The sequence below is a fragment of the Fulmarus glacialis genome, unplaced genomic scaffold, assembly GCF_000690835.1.
Source record: "Fulmarus glacialis isolate BGI_N327 unplaced genomic scaffold, ASM69083v1 scaffold5600, whole genome shotgun sequence".
Lineage (NCBI taxonomy): Eukaryota > Metazoa > Chordata > Aves > Procellariiformes > Procellariidae > Fulmarus > Fulmarus glacialis.
Genome location: NW_009185727.1, coordinates 53,235 through 62,215, shown reverse-complemented (window position 1 = coordinate 62,215; position 8,981 = coordinate 53,235). Strand labels below are relative to the sequence as shown.

At 43.4% G+C, this 8,981-nt stretch overlaps 1 long non-coding RNA gene across 1 annotated transcript in view; it reads left to right on the top strand.

Annotated features, from left to right (window-relative positions):
• The window catches only part of LOC104075722, a 28,747-nt gene extending 22,111 nt beyond the window's left edge, over positions 1–6,636 (top strand). Inside the window, exon 2 of the long non-coding RNA XR_683507.1 lies at positions 6,134–6,636. This is a non-coding gene — a long non-coding RNA (uncharacterized LOC104075722). The remainder of the gene's footprint in view (positions 1–6,133) is intronic.
• Positions 6,637–8,981: the final 2,345 nt, after the last annotated feature.

The window sequence follows — 8,981 nt, the reverse complement described above, 5'->3', positions numbered from 1 at the left end:
CCCTGGGCACCTTTCCTTGTCTCCCCTCTCCCTTCTCTCATGGCAGGGCTTTGCTTTTCTCAGTATATTAGTATTTTCTACCATATATTAGTTTCTGCTCCTTCCATTTCAATTCATCTGCTATTCATACATACTGTGCACTGCCTGTGCAAGCTGCTGTGTCTGAATGAGCTTTTAGCGAAGCTTCTTATGTTCTCAGAGCTTCTCTTGGCCTTACCCTGCATTTATAGGGTGTCTTTCAGTTCTGTGAAATCCAGCTCTAAAAATAAATGCAAATGTGTGTCCCTGCACTCGCCAGTACTTCTCAGAGCAGGATCTTGACTGATAGCTGACTGCAGATTGTGTTAGCGGAGTTTAGGAGAGGACTTATCCAGTCGAAATGGCACAAGGATCGTGAGTGGATACAAAGTAATCACAGAAACGAGGATATGCCAATGTAATCCTTAGAAAAAGGACTGCTAAGGAGCACAAATGTGTGTGGCAACTTTGCCTTCCTCCCACAGGCCACTGGCAGCAGTGCCGTGTCCACTTAACTGCCCTGCTCAGCATCTTGCCTGGGGGCTGTCCAGGACTTGGGCCAAGCACCCAGCTGTCCCAAGTCTGCCCTTGGAGGAAAATGAGGTTAAAAGAACTTTTTAGGAGGAAAGGAACAAAACTCTACTTGGCTGTGATGTTCAAGTGGGGTTAAATCCTCAAGGAGCCTCTCCTCCCGCCTTGGTAATTCCAGCGCTTCTTTGAGAGATAAGGGAAGGTGTCAGCTCCAGCAGCATCTGAACTCACACTCCCGTTTCGTATGATTTCTGTGCCCTCTTCAGTTTGCTAATCAAAACAAGTTTCGGATGCATGTTTCTTATCCCCAGAGGGTGGAACTATCCTCAGAAAATTAAAGCTCTCTTATCTCTTAATGTGTCATCACAACTAATAGCCTGGGGACTGTAAACAAATTTAAATATCAAAACAATTTGGCTGGTGATTGTCTGTGATTATGGATTAAGAATACAAAATTTGTGCTCGCTGATATTCAAGCTAGATTGAATAAAAGGAGCCAGATCCTCAGCCGGTGTAAACAGGTAGCTCAGCTGAACTCAGGGGAGGGAGGCTGCTTTGCACCAGCTGAGCATCTGACCCTGAGAGCTTTTCAGCAGTTTTCATTCTTGTTTTTCAAAGCACCAGATAACACATGACAGCACGGGCTGATCAGGAGGAGCGCTGAGGACCTCAGGCAGAGCCCGGACTGTCCTCCCCTCCTCTGTCTTCCCAGGAGCTCCGCTTCTGCTGCCTGCGCCCTCCACTCGCAGCCTCTTTGGGGAGCTCATAAATAATGGCTTAGAAGAGAAATTATTTAAGATTACAAAACTTTTTCAAGAGCAAGTCAAGGTGCCAGCGTATTCAAAAGCTGACAGATATGTCAGGGCAGGTACTTCATGAGGGATGTGCTTTGTGTCTTCGATGTGACAAACATACTGCAGTAAATTCACAAACGTGCACTGGCTGCTGCCTTTTCCAAAGCCCTGCCACTAAGCCATCACCTTTAGCTCAGTCACTGCTCACGCTGAGAGTGAAGAGATGAGTAGGGATTATCTCCTTTTGCTAGAAATGCTTCGCCTAGTTCACTGGACTGTTTGCAATGACAGTGATGGGCAACAGGTCCCACAGATTTGGGGAGACAGTAGTGGGTGCATTTTATAGCACTGTTGGATTTGAAATTTTTCATGTTAACGTGTCCCTCTTTTGGAAGTATTTGTGGGGCCTCACTTTTGTTATGGATCATTTTCTGATATAGGCTGTGTAGTTCTTCAAACAATCCCACAGATGAGAAACTGAGGCAGAGAGAGACTAAGTGGATTTCCTGTAGATATATAAGAAGCCAGCAGTAGTGCAAGGAGATGAATAATACAAGGAGTCTCCAAACCACTAAACTGTCCTTTTCTCCCCTGTGCAATGCAGAATACATGGAATACATATCTTTTCATGGATAGCTTTTCAGAATACATATCTTTTCAAAAGGCTGATGTTAGGTTAATGATGAATCTTACAAAATGAAGTAGGAAACACATTAATTTTGATGTGGCAGGAAAGCGCTTTCCTAATGAAGTAGTAATTAAATAAGGAGGGTAGTTATTAAAGAACTGGTAAATCTGGTGCTCTCTATCCCTTCTATCTCAGCAGTTCTAGCAGCAGTTCTGGGTAAGCAAAAGGAGTGTTTCTGACAAGCATGAAGTCGCACCAGAAAAATATAAAAGGAGCAATGTGTCACAAAAATCTTAAAAAATATGAAACAATGTCAAATAAATGAAATCAATTTCCAGAACAGAATAAATAAAGACTGAAAAAAGGTACCCAGAAAGCCAGAAGACTTTTCTATTTTCTTAATTGGGGTAATTTACTAAAACTGACAGCAAATATTTTCCTAGTAGCAAAAAACACCCACAAACCCCAGCCAGCCAAAATACTGCTCTGAGCATGAGATCTGTGAAGGTTAAAGGCTTGAGTCTGCCATCAGGAGAGTGCTCCTCTTCTCCCAAGGTCAGTTCTTAAATGTGGAGAAGTAATTTTGATTCTGGTCTCTTCACAGTTCAAAGTCAACACTTAGCTTTATTTCAACAGTGCTGTATTTGGCAAAGTACCAATATAATTGTATCTGGTCCCAGTCTTGTCCTGTTTGAATGTTAAACGCCTCTTAATACCAAGCCCAATGCGCTCGCTCTCTCTCATAGTTTAGGTGATGTATAAAATAGCGAGCAGTGTGGACCTGCTGGAGCAATCCTTCCAGGGAAACTAACAGTGCCAGTGTCCACACTACACGTGTTTTGGGGGTTTTACTTCAGACCAGCTTTTGTCTGGACCCCTGCTCCCATGGACTGAAATTTCTTTTATTGTTTTTATAGCACATGAAGAGCTCCTGGAGCTGGTCACCAGCTTCTCCATGCATATTTCACTGCATCATACTAAGGACCTTCTCCCTTAGTTAAGGCTCCTTAGTGGGATAGAAATAACCTGGCAGTCTGAGCCACGTTGGCAGTGTTTGGATTTGAAACCACTCAGTATCTCCTTGCTAATAATTAGAACTTGCAAAGAGGAGAAAAGTGATTGTACAACCTCAGATCAGAGATCGTGCAGCCCAGGGACCCCTGCTCTCACAGTAACCCGTAATGGGTGCCTGGGAAAGACTTTAATAACAAGGCAAGGATGTGGCGGTACTTCCCCAGCATACTTTCTTAGCTTCCAAAAAATTCACAACTCAAGGATTTCCTTAGCCAGAGGCTTTATCTTTATATCAATAGCCCTTGATATGTTTTTTCTTTTGGGAATTATTTAGCTACTTTTTAGATTCGTGTTGATTTTAGGATCTACAGTGTCCTGCAGGAAGGAGTTTGATACTTTAACTTCACACTGCACAGTTTGGATTTGTTAAGAAAAGACTGGGGATGTTAATAAGAGGGGGTCAGATGCCCCCATGCTGCCTCTGCTCCCATTAGTCCTAGAAACAGGATGGTCTAGTGCATATGGTGCAGAGTCACCACGCCCAAGTTGAGAGTGTCGGTGGATGCAGTGCATGTGCAAATCCACCCCAGCTGGGGCTCTGCACTGCTCTGTGTGGGTTTAGGTTGATGTGAATGGGAAGCTCTTCCCAAACCACGGGATGCAGAGAGACCCATTGTACCTTCTCCGGCTTTTTTCAGAGACAGATGCTTGGGTATGACCATGTTTCTGTGGGAGCCAGAGGTGCTGAATGAAGAGCGCTCGGCCCTTGTGGGAACCAGCCAGCAGGAACTTCACCCTCCCCTCAAATCCTTGCATTCCAGGCCTGGGATTTTATCAGATCGTATTTGTGATCCCACTTGATTTTTCAAATAAACAATGAAATGCAAGCATTTGGCCAGAGGGAAATCCTCCCAGTTACTGAAGGGGAAAAGAACACGATACCCAAATGACTCATGGCTTTGTGTGTGAAGTAATGGCTGCGTGTCATAGCTTGGGATGTGGGTTTGTGGTCCGATGGAGAGGATGCGCTTGGGTTGTGAGGTTAATGTAGATGGCTTTGGTAGGAATTCTCCTGTGAATTCCCAGAGCCAATTTGCTTGTTAAGATATCACTGACTGCATGGTGGCAATTAATAAGGTAGGGAGGACACCCACCAGATGCAAAGCTGAACCAAGCCCTCCTCTGGACACTAGCCAGTGGCAAATATGATGAAGCCCTTCTGCTGCTAGAAGAGGTAGGTCCTGCAGGAGGAGCTGCAGGTGGCTGTGGCTGGAGGAACAGTGGGGACTGGGGAGTTTCTGAGGGCTGGAAGGGAACCTGGAGGGGGGCAGCAGGAGCCAGCATGCCCTGGGAGGTACCTGCTGTCTTTGCAGCTTTGCTCTCCTGGGGCAGGTTACCCAAAGACCTGCTGGATGAGCACGCTCTGATATCTGACGCAGTATCGCTCTGCCTGGTGCCCCCTGCTCCCGCTGACTTGCGTCTGCCGTGGGTACCCTCAGGTACTGCCTGCGTCGTTCTTGTTTTCCGCTGAATCACTTGGTGACGCTACGGTAAAACACGTAAATGCTAATACAAGGGTAAGTATAAAGGCCAGTGGCACCTCCACAGACCCCCGCTTCTGCCTTACTCACCATTAATCGCTTGTACCTGCTGAGATTCAACCGCGATGCCCTTTCTAGGAAGTTGCCAGCAGTTACTCGCTGTCCTGTATAGGAACAACTTGCAGATATGAAAAAATATAGGTTGTTTTATCTGGATTCTCTGTTTTTCCCCTCAGTCTCTCCATCACAGGATTTCCTCACCTCTCCCACTCCTTTCCATCCTTTTGGTGCTCTGGTCACGGCTCCGCAGCTGCGCAGCTCACAAGCTCGGTGGAGCTGCAGGTCAGGGCTCCCCTCTGGTGATACCTGCTGGGGGGATATGTGCCCATCCAGGCGGTGTCCGGTTCTCAGGGAGCCCTCTCCATCGCGCACATCCATGCTGCGTGGGATCTAGTGGTTTTGCTCCGTGGGTTAGCGGAGCAAGGAACGAGGGAAGCGCCTGTGCCCGTTTCTCCTCCAACCAAACCCCTCCTATAGGCAGGAGCTGTTGGGGACCATTTTTTGCTACATCCTACCACTGCTTCCTGCAGCAGAAACATCACGGGATATGGTTTGCAGCTTGGAAGACAACAGTAGGGCATCACCCAAAAACAGCTGTTGGCAGATCAGTTGGCTTTGGGAAACCAGCCAGCCTTTTTCAGTTTTCTGGGGCGCTTTGCTTTGCCCGTGAGATCAGAATTTGCGGTGTTAGATAAGCACAGATAAATAGAATTTGTCCATTTCTAATTTGAACAATCAAATGTTTACCCAGGTCTCAGCGCCTGGCTGAAGAGCAAGGGACCTTCTTTCTTTGTGGCTCCAGCAGTGCCAGGAGTCAGGGCTAGTCTTGCGACTGGAGAACCTTCTTTTTTAAACAGTTCAGGGGCTGGGGCTGCTGCTTGGGAAACGGCTGTATCCTCCCTGCAGGCAGATCGATACATTTCAGCTCACTGCACTGCAAGTAACTTTTCATTGTACTTTAAGAATGAGGAAAATAAAAGCCAAGATGGATGTTATTTTGGTTTTGCTTTTATTTTGAATTATTTATTGGGAAATCACTGCCGTCTTCCTTCTCGTCAGGAGACAAAATGCCTTTGTCTTTGGTGGTTTTTCCTATTAAAAAGAAATGAGGTATTCCTGGTTTTATTTCCCTCACCGTCTTGCTTCTTGGTACTGAAGTGTAAACCTAGGGTCTCCACAAGTTGACAAGATGGTCTCCTGCAGTCCTAATGCAGGCAAAGTCCCCACTGACGCCGGTGGAGGCACACCTCGTTGGCACATTTCTAACCGGTTTTATAATGACATTGCAGATGAGTTATATGTGTTACGAATGATTGCTGGCACATAAGCAGAAAGTGTTATGGAGAGTTTTAAGTAATCTACAGGCTAGCTGAACTATCATTTTAATTAAGCATTTACTAAATAGCTAGTCAAAATATTAATCCTTTTAAAGTGAATTCTTAATATGAAGTGTTATGGGGCAAAAATTCTGCAATAGGCTCCACTGTTAATATGAGCTTGGAAACTCAAACTAACAATCCGTTTTGATGTTTTTCTTCTAAATCTAGGTTATCCTGAAGGGGAGGATAAAGAAACTGGCCACCAAGATGGTAATCACTAGTGGAAATGAAGAAGATAAAGGCAGTCAAGAAAAGGAAAGCAAAGAAGAAACCATCTTGGCAATGCTTGGAATTATTGGGACAATTCTGAACCTCATTGTGATCATTTTTGTGTATATTTACACAACCTTGTAAACTAGAAGGCATGCAAATAGACCAGATAAAACGGCCATTAAGAGTGATGACAAACATTGCTGACTATTGACAAGTTGTTTAATCAGAATTGACTGTGTATTATATTAACACATCATAAAAGCACTGCCTGCCGGCAGCGACGACGGCTGAAGCACAATTAATTTAACAAGACTTTTTCACACAGTAACAAGCTTAACTCTTCTGTCCTGCCCTCTTCCTTTCAGTTTGGGGGAAAATGACTGCAATTATGTAAGTTGTAGCTTTGAAGAAATCCACCAGGGATATGTTGTTTTGACACAATTATAAAAAAAAAAAAAGAAAGAAACTGTACACTATATACAATTAGAAATGTATACTGTATACTCACAAAGATTGAACTCAAAGATAGCATCATAGCACAGAACACGTGTCTGTTAGGTCAAATGATTTTTGCCTCTTGATTTTTGCTTTTACTTATATTGAATCTGACAAGCTTTTTATTTAGAATGAACATATGGTGCAATCATGAAAAAAACTATTCCATTGAGCAAGGTCTGACTAAACCTGATAAAATATTAGGAGAAATACATTACATGGTTATTTTTCCTTTCTCATTTGCTTAACATCTGTGTCTGTTCATACCAATGTTTATAAATATATATTTTTAATAAATGTGCTATATTTTTAGCATGAACCAAATATTTGGAGACACTTGTATTCATACAGCTAAATTTTGTTTGACTGAAGTGCCCTTTTTGACAATGGATGTTATTTTTCTCAGTAATTATACAGCAGTCTTGTTTGCAGCCCTCTCACTGTAGTCTGAAGCAAGCTCACATCATGCTCATATGCATGACTTAAAGTTGGAATGTCAGCTGAAAAGCATTGCTGCCTAATACGGGAAATGGCAAAACATTGTAAGGTGACCTTTGGAGATTGGTTGCAGAAAGAAGGCTCTATTTATAGTTTTTTTTTTAAAAAAAAAAGCAAATTAAAGGAATATTGAGGCATCTCACAAAATATTACAAAGTTCACAGAATTTATGGGTTTCAGAATCTGGTCACACTCTCTAAGTACTTATATTGAGAGGTTTATGCAGTTGAAAAGAGAAATTTAGAGAGCCTGTAGTGAGCGGCTTAAGCGAAATCCAGACTGTAAATACAGAGTATATTTTAAATGTGAGGATAATTAACCCTTTAAGCTTCTCTGACATGTGCTTTAACTGAGGTTGGTGCAGTGAAATTCTCTGACTTGTGTTTTTGGCAGGAATGTACAATGATGATGATCACCATTTTTCTTCAGAATTCAGTACCTATAAATACATGAAGCATTAAAAATATGAGACTTCAATTCTGCCTTAAGCTGCCTAAGTACATTACCCATTAACTCTGACATATCCTCTTAAAAAATTGGTCAATTAATTGTTTACTGACTTGTGGTTTGGATGGCGTCCTCAGATGCACAAGGGGGGTTGTTACTGAAGTCAGCTGGAGCTGTAAAAAGTTTGATCCTAGAGTCTCATTCATTTTAGTGATCGGTCCCGTCCCTCTGGAATCAGTAATGAGCTTTTCACCAGTTTCCAGGGGCTAGGACTGGTCTCAGAAATACAGAATTTCATTGCAGAATATAAAAGCAAGCCTGGAAACCCTGAGGGGCACCTCTTATAAACAGAGGTGTTTAGTCTCTTGTGGTATCGCAGATTCAGTAACAAAACCATTAGGAGAAGGGAAAAGGTCAGTAAATAAGTTAGGATGAAATCCAATATGAAGACTGAAGGAAAAAAGAGCAAAAATAATCTCATGTTAATGAAAATGCGACAGGGTGAGAGAGGTGAGAAAATGAGCAGAGATTTGAACAAGCAGAACACGGCACAGAAAGAGGGTGCCAAGCACGCCAGGATGGTTGAGGAAACATTTGTGTTTGGACAGTGCTGGTAGAGCTGTAGGTCTTGGAGAGGGTGAGAAACATTAGTGGCACTGTTCAGTGGAGCTGAGTGAGGCTGATCTCGGGTTTTAATTTATAGTTATTTATTGGTAATTCTAAGGAATTAGCAAACTCTGCTTTTTGATCATCCTGAATGAAAAAAAATGGCTGAAATATATTTGCCTCCACTCTGCATTTTTTCTTCCAGTTAAACTACTGCTGATCCCAGCACGTGGCATTGGTGCTGGTGCTCATGTCCCAGAGCACACCTGCACATACTCCAGGCACCTGCTAACTCCAGCCTGCCTCTCCCGCTGGCAGGATCCGCTCTGCAGATGTTTCTCTTGAACCTCTCCTCCTCCTTCTCCAGCAAACACCAAAGCAATCTGCCTGAGGCTCGTACCCATCTTCTAGAGGGGCAGTGTCCGAGTCAAGAGATGAGCTCTGATGCCTGGTATTTCTTTGCCTCTCTCTGCATCAAATGATAATATCTGTCGTTTTCTTGTGGGCATGAAGATGCTTAATGAATGAAATTTCATTAAGTACTTCTCTTAATATTACAAATTAAAGCTCTGCATTGTAAAAAAGCATATAACACTCCCACCCCCCTAAAGTAAAGTAGCAAGTATTGCTGTTCATCCCAGTTGCACTCCTTCAGACATGGGCCAGCATCTTCACCAGGACAGGCACTGGAAATAGCCAAACGTGCTTAAGCTGAACTGGTGGATCAAAAAGCCTAAGGACTCTGTGTTTACTCTGC